Here is a 12,223-nt window from a genome sequence, read left to right as displayed (position 1 = left end):
CCTAGACTACAGCAGTTATCAATAAACAGCATTGTATAATGTTAGGAGTTGTTGATAGAGACACACAATAAACTATCGGGTACAAATATTCACACTATACATGCTAATCCTGTGAAGCCACGCTATTGAATTCTATCAAAAAATCCCTCCAAGATAGGGGTATCCTGGCCCAGCTACTGATAAAACCCCTTTCCTTACACAACGACAATCCCCTCTCAGCCTGGTTTATACAGCTAGGTGGTGGTCTTCATGAAAGTAAAATCAGTTTATCTTACAATTTACTCCATTTTGTTTGAGAAGAATTCTATATAGTGAACAATGAAATAACAATAGTATTGATGACATTTGATAATGCTACAGTGTTCTATACCACTGTAATATTCCGGTAGAGAGTTCTACTGCTGTTCTACTGTATACATGCATTAAGATTAGTTTTCTGTTAAATTTTTTACTGTCTTTCCGTGTGTATAGATCAAGAAAATTATAGGCTGTGGACCTTTTTTAGGGAGTAGGAATATTTTGAAATCATTCTGAGGATGTATTAGCTCATTCACCCCTGCCTATCTAGACTGGACTTGTCCAGTCATTGATTTGGTATGGTGATAAATGTGACTTTAGGGGTGAATGAGTAAACTGCACAAATGTGATGATTTGTGCAGTGGACAGGCTCCCTGCTTTATATTTAACCCTTTCACCCATATGTAACTTAAGTAGACTCTTCCATGCATTGATATGGATGAGAACATTATGGTCTACAGGGTTGAAAGGGTTAAAAAGTCCAGTGTTTGAATCCCAATAATAAAGACTTGGAAAAGGAAATTATAGGAACTTTGATCAGATGCTAATTTATTTTAAAGGGAGATAACTCTTTAACACAACTTGGATTCAATGTGTAGCATCTATCCTTAACGAAAATAACTCAAACACATATTATAGATAAAGGGTAGGTAGCATATAACCTTAAACCGTATAACTGTCTGGTATTATAGAGTAACAGGTACACAGGGTGGAAGAGAGTGATAAGTCTGATCTCTATAGAGGTAGACCAACTCCAGTCAATATGTACTTGGTAGACCTACCCCAGTAACAGATTCACAGGGTGGAAGTAGTCATTAGTCTGATCTCTATACACAGGTAGACCCACCCCAGTTACTGTGTTAGTATGTGAGATAGGGAAGCCTCTATACACAGGTAGACCCACCCCAGTAACAGTTTCACAGGGTGAAAGTAGTCATTAGTCTGATCTCTATACACAGGTAGACCCACCCCAGTTACTGTGTTAGTACGTAAGATAGGGAAGCCTCTATACACAGGTAGACCCACCCCAGTAACAGTTTCACAGGGTGGAAGTAGTCATTAGTCTGAACTCTATACACAGGTAGACCCACCCCAGTTACTGTGTTAGCAAGGGATATACACAAGTCTCTATACACAGGTAGATCCAACCCAATAACAGATTCACAGGATGGGAGTAGCCATAAGTCTGATCTCTATAGACAGGTAGACGCACTCCAGTTACTGTGTTTGCACAGGAGATACACAAGTCCCTGTAGACAGGTAGACTCACCCCAGGAACAGAGTGACATTTGTGGGTTAGAGTACAGGAGATACGTAACAATGGTTTGTTTGACTTGCGACTTTTCTGATAGAGCCAATTACAGTTGATAATACACAAAGTCTGGCTAAAGACAAATGTGTGTTTAATGTCCACGTGGGATTGTTGTCCTGTAGCAGTACATTAATCCGTCCATTCTAGGGTAGGACAGATCGTGTTTCCACTCCCTCTTGTAATCCTTTTGTACGTGGCGATATCCCCGAGGAGCCCCCCCTTTCCAATACGAGGACACAAGTTTTATCCTATTGTTGTTGGGAAAAGACAAACAGGTGAATTAGAGAGACTGTCGAGGTTAAAGTGGGTCTTACATTGACAAGGGTGCAAACATTAGGAAAAAGGGCAGTGTTTGTTCCTGGCCCGATTGTAAGCGGACTGAACACAAACGGTGCATACTGGTGTAGCTAGGAGTCTTATCACTGGCCTATTGTACATATCTCAAGATATCTCGACCAATTGTTAACGAACGAAAGTGTTCCCTGATAGACGGGCGTCCGTCTGCTACTGTTTTTGGTGAGGACTGGGATAGGGTGTGTCCTGCTATTGGGAGACGGGCCTAAGTTTACTAGGGTGGATGTTATCGGGCACGGCGGTGCTTCCTGAAAGTGTTTAGGGTGGTGTACAGTACACACTCCGGGATGTTGACCTCAACAGCATGGCATGACCCGACTCTGTGACGCTTTAGGTAAGGTGATGTACTTTGTGGTAGGGTTATACTGAAAACCTTTACCAAATAATCAAATTTTATGATTCACTTTCTGAAAAATGTATTGCCAGATCAGTATTTTCCTTTTTTCTTTTCTGTTTTCTTTTCCCCATTTGAAAATACCTAGTTTTGGTCCAGAAAACATTGAAAGTACAATTCAAATGATGTCAATTGCTGAATGTCATTAGATATTTTCCTAATATATATGCATGTGCCATTGTGTTATGTAGATTATCAGTTGACAACTGTTGCTAAATTATAATGATCTCGAAAATGAGATGCACTCCAAAATAGAGCCTGCGACAGTAAGAGTGATAATGATTGTTTATTTTATGTGTGTTTGGTATAGTGAGTGTGTGTAGTCACAGCTGCTGCAGGGAAGCACATGATATATACAAGCTGTTTGATTCATTGAGAACTAGTTCTACAAAAAGCACCGGCAGTGACCTTGTGGGGAGCAGACATGGAGAAGACCGCGTTGTAGTCCCCTATAGTCCCCCTAGTTGGCCTTATTGTGCCTGATCTAACATCGGATGCCATAGCTTTGCCGAAAATTCTTCTTCATGCAAGAAAACTGCAAAACTGATTTTAAGAAAAGGTGATTTAATCTAGGACCTCTTTTTAATATAGCCATTACCACAACATTAAAAACCTTTAATCATACTTCTCTGGAAGACCGGCAGTGAGCGGAGATGTAATCGTGTCTTATGATATTGGGCTAGCACCTGACTTAATACCAGTAAGACAGCAGGCATCCCCAGTCTTATTGCTCGACTCCACTAGCGTTACCCTCGCCAGTGTTTCCCTCCCCGTCTCTACCAACCCCCTTATATTATAATGTACATTTGACAAAACAAAAGTTCCCACCACCACATCAGCTAGACCAGGATGCTGGAAACGGCAGCAAACGCTAACTCTACCAATTCCAAAAACATTTGATGTCAACTTTGCTTCTAGATAGACCTGCTGACCATTGCCGTGACCTTTTGACCTGACCAGCATCCGAACCTCCCCGACTCCCAAGTAAAACACAGCTAGGTAAGTACAGTACACATGACATCGTCAGAAGTTTGGTGGAGGGTAGTAGTGCTAGTGTTGTTGTGTTTATGGTACCACCAACAATCATTAAAGGAGAGCCCTGGTGATGATATCATTGTTCACTTATGTATGGGGGCATTCAGCACACTTTTTATCAGATATTTATTGTTTCTGAATCATTCACTTTGATTTCACAGGTCTTTGAGCAATGTATCACATAGATAGTCCTAGCTTCCCGTGAAAAAAACAAAAGTACTAGTCGTATGCGTTCTGTAGTTTTCTGTAGCGGGAGTTGGGTGTAAGATTTTCTTGATGTACCATAAACAATATACATTTGTAGTAAACCAGAATGAGTGACCTCTTGTGCATGTAGATTGAGGGATAATTATTTGATGAGAAATGCCAGGAAAGTGTAAGATATAAACAGTAGTAAACACCGACCTAACCCCAGCAGATGTGAGCTGTTCATACGTATCTTGGTCTGTGACATTGACGTCATATGAACCAAGCCAATCACCAGGCCACTTAGGGATTCTGTACGAAGCCATGTACTTTTGAAATCAGTTGAATAAGAAAATCACATATAAATATCCCATATAAAGAATAACTCCATCCAGTCTCTGTTATTCGGTCTTTGCGTATTGCAGAGTAATCTTCTCTTGGGAGCAGGTATTGATTGTTACGTCATTGGTTTGTGTGGGAATATTACGTCTTTTCTCAAAAACAAGTGACGTAACAATCAATACCTGCTCCCAAGAGAAGATAACTCTGCAATAGGAAAAGACAGAATAGTCTACCCAGTCACTGTTTCAATCTACCCAGTCACTGTATCAGTATACCCAGTCACTGTATCAGTCTACCCAGTCACTGTATCGGTCTACCCAGTCACGGTATCAGTCTACCCAGTCACTGTATTAGTCTACAAAGTCACTGTTTCAGTCTACCCAGTCACTGTATCAGTCTACCCAGTCACTGTATCAGTCTATCCTGTCACTGCATCAGTCTACCCAGTCACTGTATCAGTCTAGCCAGTCATTGCATCAGTCTACCCAGTCACTGTATCAGTCTACCCAGTCATTGTATCAGTCTACCCAGTCACTGTATCAGTCTACCCAGTCACTGTATTAGTCTACCCAGTCACTGTTTCAGTCTACCCAGTCACTGTATCAGTATACCCAGTCACTGTATCAGTCTACCCAGTCACTGTATCAGTCTACCCAGTCACTGTATCGGTCTACCCAATCACTGTATCGGTCTACCCAATCACTGTATCGGTCTACCCAGTCACTGTATCAGTCTACCCAGTCACTGTATCAGTCTAGCCAGTCACTGTATCGGTCTACCCAGTCACTGTATCGGTCTACCAAGTCACTGTATCGGTCTACCCAGTCACTGTATTAATCTACCCAGTCACTGTATCGGTCTACCAAGTCACTGTATCGGTCTTCCCAGTCACTGTATCGGTCTCCCCAGTCACTGTATCAGTCTACCCAGTCACTGTATCAGTCTACCCAGTCACTGTATCAGTCTATCCTGTCACTGCATCAGTCTACCCAGTCACTGTATCAGTCTAGCCAGTCATTGCATCAGTCTACCCAGTCACTGTATCAGTCTACCCAGTCATTGTATCAGTCTACCCAGTCACTGTATCAGTCTACCCAGTCACTGTATCAGTCTACCCAGTCACTGTATCAGTCTACCAAGTCAATGTGGTAGTTATAATTCGGTTATACTCATGATGATATGAACAGATATAAATAGTCGGGGAAAAGGGGTAAAATATACTGCGAAAAGAAAAGTTTTGCTGCCGTTTTAACTTTCACCTGTTTTACTCTTTGTAAAGAGTGCGAATTTATACGACAGAATATTTTATTTATCTAATATTGGCATACAGCAAAACATACATAGTTATTGCATGTGATGGTGAAACTAGCACTTGCCAAACATGGATTGTGCCAGTAAAGGGCAAATGTTGGACTGGGCGAATGTTCCTGGTATATAGTACCTGTTCAATAGAGTGAATGGGGACAGTGACTTTTCTCCTCTCTTCCTTCATCCTGTAAGAAAATAACTGAGGTCCTTTCTGGGTCATAAAATGACCAGTCAGTAATAATGTCTCAGACCTTTAAGCTATTGTTGTCATGACCAATAGTTTAAGGATGCAGGGAACTTGCTGTCAAGTGGATCTGTCCATTACATCCCCAAAGCTGACACCGCGGACTTCTGACAATGTTAACAGGCCACTATAACACCGGCCTGTAATGTTATACGCCTTTTGTGATTTACTTGGAATGTTCTTGTCTCTTTCATGTTCACATCTATTTCCATCAACTCTGAATACATAATTGTTTTCTTCCATTTGAAAGATTTCTGTCTACACATTCAGGAACATGTTTGCTAATGGGTAAACCTCAGTTTCATCAGCCCTTGTTCTTGTAGAAGGGCTTGTTCTAAGGGGGGAGTGATGAGTAGGCAAGTGTGTATGGAACATTTTATTATCCTGGTCACATTTTTGTCAAAGTGTGTGAAATTATACTGTGAAGGTGTAATATGAAGATAAATGAACATAGCATTGCTGGTCTATCAAGACTAATTAGTCTATACATAGATCACCTGTCTATAGGACGAACATTAAAAGCGTTCATTTTACACCAGTTGTACTTGTAGTGTATACAGTCGTGTTATATTTAGAGTAATCGTTTGGCTATATTTACATTTCCACTGCAAGTTCCTCTATAAGCATGACCATAAGAAATTACATTCATAGGGCTATGAATGCAATTGGATGAGCATCAGTTTGAAGTTTTTCCTTCTGCCTCGATTAACATGAGATAACCATTGGAAGCAAACATTTTGGTGGTGTTAGGCTGTACGAGGAATCTTGTTTGCAATGACGACAGACATTTCAATATTAAAATGTTAGGGAATACCTTTGTTTAGGTCAATAATAACTAAAAAAATTAGAATGTGTATATAAGTATTGAATGGCATTTTTTCAATGTTCAATGTAAATTGTTGACATACATATTCCATGAAGACATGGAATATGTATGTAACCAATTTGCGGTCATACTGGCATGAAATTAAAAAAATGCTGTTCAATCCTTACATAAGAATCAACGTATCTGTATATATTTGACCATTTGTTTATTGATTTAAAAAGTCTGCTGATATTAAACGCCTAGCTAGAGAGACAAAAGTACGATCATTTACCACCTGTCTACAGAGGTCAGTTAGTTTGTATACATTTGACAGTTTGACTTTTGTGGTCAGTTAGTTTGTATATATTGGCCACCTTCCTATAGAGTCCAATTAGTCTGCAGACAGTGACCACCTGTCTAGAGAGACCAAATCGTCTGCAGAAATATTGACCTGTCAATAGAGGCTCATTATATTCTATGGACAATGACCACCTATCTATAGAGACCATTTAGTCTGCAGTGATTGACTTCCTGTCTATAGAAACAAATTGGTCTGTAAAACATTCATTGACCTGTCTATAGAGGTCAAAGTCTATAAACTTTGAACACCTGCCTATAAAGGCCAATTAATGTTTATTGTTAAACTTTCACCGCAGTTAAAGTTTTAGGCTCTTTTGTCCTCCCTTAGTTGAATACAAGTAGACAAAATAATATACATAGTAATCAGATGTTAAGGGCAAAATTACCACTTTGCAAAAATGAATTGTATGGGCAAAGGGCGAAAGTTTGACCGGGAAAAAGTTTCCTGGTACACAAAAGTCTGCAGTGGTTGACCTTTCTAGAGAGACCAATATCTGTAAACATTGACCTCTTGTCTATGACGAACGATTTGTCTGGAGTCATTGAGCTCCAATCGAACGATATAGCAGACCTTTAACATACCATTGCAATATTTGAGTCTGTTAGGAAAACACAAACAGACAGTGTATCACGCATAAATCATCATGTTATTTATCAAATAGAATTAAACAGAATTGAATAGCAGTGTAATGACACATTGTTGTGGACTTGACACCCAATACGACGTACCGATATGACCCCAGAATTGTGGCCCAGATATGAATGAGGGATCAATGCTTGTCCCTTGGCAGGGTGTCTTGTCAGACCCGTCCCTAAGATTGGTACTGGGGTACCTAAAGGGCTCATATCAGGACAATCTCACAAGATCAGTGATGAACAAATACATCTCATTGTTGAAATAAAATTACTTTTAAATGTAATGGATAATTACCTGTTATGAGTGTCTATCTGCAATCAAAGAATATCAGTTAAGGGTGACTTGCATAACATGATGGACCACAGGTAAGGATAATCAATCTTATGAGATGATCTGTGATTAAAGATGACCACAGGTAAGGATTATCAATCTGATGAGATAATCTGTGATTAAAGATGACCACAGGTAAGGATTATCAATCTGATGAGATAATCTGTGATTAAAGATGACATGTAATGATAGACTTTCTATAATAATAGATTACCAGTAATGATACAATTACCTCTAATGAGACAGATTACCTGTAATAAGTAGAATACCTGTAATGATAGACTACCTGTATTGAGATAGGAAACCTGTAATAATACCTGTAATTAGATAGACTACCTGTGATAATGCCTGTAATGAGATAGACTACCTGTAAGGATAGACTACCACTAATAATACCTGTAATGAGATAGACTACCTGTAATGATAGACTACCTTTAATGATAGACTACCTGTAATTTGATAGAATATCTGTATTAATAGACTACCTGTAATAATACCTGTAATGAGATGGACAATTTGTTATGATAGACTACCTGTAATGATACCTGTAATGATAGACTACCTGTAATAATACCTGTAATGAGATAGACTACCTGTAATGATAGGCTACCTGTAATGATAGACTTTCTGTAATTAGATAGAATATCTGTAATAATAGACTACCTGTAATAATACCTGTAATGAGATGGACTATTTTTTATGATAGGCTACCTGTAATAATACCTGTTATGATAGACTACCTGTATTAATACCTGTAATGAGATAAGACTACCTGTAATGAAAGACTACCTGTAATGAAAGACTACCTGTAATAATACCTGTAATAATAGACTACCTGTAATAATACCTATAATGAAAGACTATCTGTAATTATACCTGTAATAATACCTGTAATGAGATAGACTACATGTAATAATACCTGTAATGAGATATGACTACCCGTAATGAAAGACTACCTGTAATAATACCTGTAATGAGATAAGACTACCTGTAATGAAAGACTACCTGTAATAATACCTGTAATAATAGACTACCTGTAATAATACCTGTAATGAGATAGACTACCTGTAATAATACCTTTAATGAGACAGACTACCTGTAATAATACCTGTAATGAGATAAGACTACCTGTAATAATACCTGTAATAATAGACTACCTGTAATAATACCTGTTATGAAATAGATTACCTGTAATAATACCTGTAATGATAGACTGTAATAATACCTGTTATGATATAGATTACCTGTAATAATACCTGTAATAATAGACTACCTGTAATAACCTGTAAGGAAATAGAATACATATAATGCTACATTGCCTGAAACAATAGATTTCTTTTCATAACACATTACCTGTAATGGAAGACTACCTGTAATGATAGACTCCTGTAGTGATAGACTACCTGTAATGATAGACTACCTGTAATGATAGACTACCTGTAATGATAGACTGCCTGTAACGATAAAGTCCTGTCATGAGATAGATTACCTGTAATGAAAGATTACCCAGTAATTTTTGACTTCTTTAATGATAGACTACCTGTAGTGATAAATTACCTTAATTACAGACTACCTGTACATTGTTATTATGGAGAGAAAACAATTTCAAACTGATGAAGTGTAGTGACATGTTGCATAGTGCTCAGAGACAATAAAGCTAAAATCTCCTTGTTGAGGTTATATATTGACATTACTCACGTGGTAATATAACAATATACTCATTATCATACTTTACAGACAAAAAACCTGAAATGAGATGATTTTTTAAAAAATACCTGTGAAAAGATTTTTTTATCTAAGGAAATCTTTAAAATTAATTGAAGTTGAAATGGCTGGAGACACTTGCAATTTAGAAATTTGAATAGGGCATTTGTTAAAATTTACGGATTATTAAATGACATTGACTACGTATTGATGAAATATTTCCTGGCGGAGATGATAGTGAGGCTACGTATTGTGTACCCACTACTTCTGCCATTATAAAATTGTCAGAATATTTGTAGGTGCCGTCTGCCATTGTAATGATAGTTGTCATGATTTCTCCGTATCAAGGAAATCAACCTTGAATACCTTTGTCATATATAAGGGGAACTGGTGCATATTGATGTAAATCTAAACTTCGATTTAAATAAGGTAATTGAAACGTTGCTCTTTATGGTAATAAAGAATACAATTGGCAGAGAATAGAGGGGACACGGACACATTGTGTTGATTGTCTGAGACTACAGAGGGAGCAGAAATGGGCCGTTATGTAACTGGATCTGGTGAGAGTGGCTCCAAGGGTAGGTACCTTAGGTGGCAGATCCGTATCACCGTAAATAATGGGCACTGCACTGCAGGTCTTCTCCTTCCACTTTAGGAATCGTATTAAATGGGGGATCAATTATATCATTACCTTTGCTGGATATTGTCAGTCAAGTGTTACCCTATCCAGGAGATACTCGGGGCATTCTTTTACTCTATACTGGTAGTAATAGGCTGGTCATATTCCATACATGCACTCAAATCAATTGTTGACCGGGGTCAGATAGAGTACTTTTGAAATCGTACCTTCCGATTGAGAATAATTTACTATATGATTGTATTACTCAAATTGAAAAAAAAATCTCCTCTGTTATGGTTTGGACCGTCTTAACGTCACTCTTTGCTCTGAATCCGAAGGTCTGATGGTTCCGTTCTTTATTCTTCTTCGTCTTAATATATGAAGCTAAACTTTCTTGTTTTGAAAAATGCAGGATTTTTATTTGGGAATTTTGATTAATGTAGGTGCCTACTAATATACTCTGTTCACTGTGTATTTTGATGTTGGCCTGTGTAGATCTCAATAACCTCGACTACTAAAGAACGGACGTCTGCCGTGGCTGATTCTATCAGGACACTTTTGTCCCTGTAGATTACATTATGCTTACATAGAATTACCCTGTTTGACATTCTGAATTTAAAAGTTGAGAAATCATTTAAAGCACATATTACAATAAAATTCACTTCCAAATTGAATCTTCAAAACTGGTGATTTGTGAACAAATGGGATGGTTGTGAAATGCACAAGTGGTGACCAACAATACCGGATCACACATATCTGTCCCTTTATACGGAATTGATATTCCCAACAGTCGTGCCATAATACGTGGCTGGTTTGTTGACTTTGCGCATTTCTATTTAACTTGAAAAGTTATAGTTTACTTTTAAAATTTCTTGGCACATCTCGCTATCTCGCATTGAATAAGCGCCATTATTCCTGTAAATCTCGTTATAGAAGCGGGGTTCATTAAATCTACTTAACATTCAGGCTACCCCAGGAGCACACCATTGCCTACTGCACAATAAGACTAACTTTAATTTGTTTTCATACCTCTCACTATGTGTTACTGAAAATGTCCAATTGTCCGTCTCAGAACTTTGACTTCAGCGCTTTCAATAAATCAAATTGAGTGTGTTGTTTGTCAAATGAACGGTCCTCAATCCATTCAGAGGAGGCATTGAGCATGGCTGATAATTCATTGTCACATACGGCCAGTCAGAATGCCAGCACATACAGAACGATGGAGATTTATGGAAATAAAAACACTTTTATTATTTGTGAGTTTATTAAAAGTGTGATAAAACTACAAGCCATTTGGCCTGTAGTGTAGGGAAGGCAGTGAACAATGCTGTTTTATAATACCAGGTATATAATCAGATCCGCGGCACAACAAAAGTTGGACTGAAATGACCCGCATCACACTAACTTTGGTCTTCAGCTTTGATACACAATAAAAGCAGGCTTTTATGCTTCGCCCAGGTATAGCTTTAATCAGGTAGCTAGCACAGCGTCCATGCTCTAATTAAAAGGCAGTAAATAGCACATAACACCAGTCGTACAAAAGCGCTGTTGATAAACCCATCAACGGCTATTGTTCCACGATTCACCTAAAACATTATATCTGTGTGTATTAGCTATTTGACTCTGCATTTAATCCCTGACATCTACACACACAAAAAAAGGAAGAAAATAACGGAAAAAATGAAAATGGCACTGATCAGCATCTGAATCAAAGTGGCAAGGATCAAATCGATTGGTGGGTGGATTATCTGTTGGCGTGACGGGAGGTTTGGGTCGCTGTTACAATTGGACAGATAATTCCCATCAAATGGCATCTATCTGTGTGTATTCAGATGCCCTTCTGTATTCCTGGGCTTGATTTCTAATTGGTAGAGGTGGGCAGTTTCAGTATAATTATGATGCTATGATGTACCCGCTATTTTCTACTGTAGCCATGGTGTCTTTTGCGATTTTTTCCCCCCAGTAAATTTGTGATATCTATTTTGTACATTAGGTTTTGAGATCCTGATGCTGATGATATAGAATCCTTTTTTCTCAACTGCTGATTTTTTTTGTATTTCTGAAAAATCATTTTCTGTTATTTTTTTTAATGTATAAATATTCATATTTATAATACTGACAGTTATGAAATATTTTAGTTTTAACTTGACTGATTTAAATTCAAATATCTGTAATATACTCTATTGTATATGTTAATATCTAATAACTGTAAAAAAAAAAAAAAAAAAAAAAAAAAAAAAAAAAAAAAATGCGAAAGAACTTCTCAAGATAAGTTCACAAAAGAATGTAACTTAGC

At 37.9% G+C, this 12,223-nt stretch overlaps 1 protein-coding gene across 4 annotated transcripts in view; it reads left to right on the top strand.

Annotated features, from left to right (window-relative positions):
* LOC110459903 (transcription factor SOX-13-like) overlaps positions 1 to 12,223 on the top strand; it is a 221,096-nt gene that overhangs the window by 132,258 nt on the left and 76,615 nt on the right. For 2 of the 4 annotated variants that reach the window (XM_021512390.1, XM_021512392.1), the window contains one exon: positions 3,276 to 3,356. The exons of 1 other annotated variant lie outside the window; for it this stretch is intronic. The gene's annotated coding sequence lies outside the window, so the exon portion shown is untranslated. Of the gene's footprint in view, positions 1 to 2,127; positions 2,298 to 3,275; positions 3,357 to 12,223 lie in introns of those variants that run through there. One more of the 4 variants, XM_021512393.1, reaches the window with a different exon arrangement.

This window comes from Mizuhopecten yessoensis, unplaced genomic scaffold (genome assembly GCF_002113885.1).
Source record: "Mizuhopecten yessoensis strain PY_sf001 unplaced genomic scaffold, ASM211388v2 scaffold10275, whole genome shotgun sequence".
Taxonomy (NCBI): domain Eukaryota; kingdom Metazoa; phylum Mollusca; class Bivalvia; order Pectinida; family Pectinidae; genus Mizuhopecten; species Mizuhopecten yessoensis.
The sequence above is the reverse complement of the archived record's forward strand: the minus strand, read 5'-3'. Positions and strand labels throughout refer to the sequence as shown.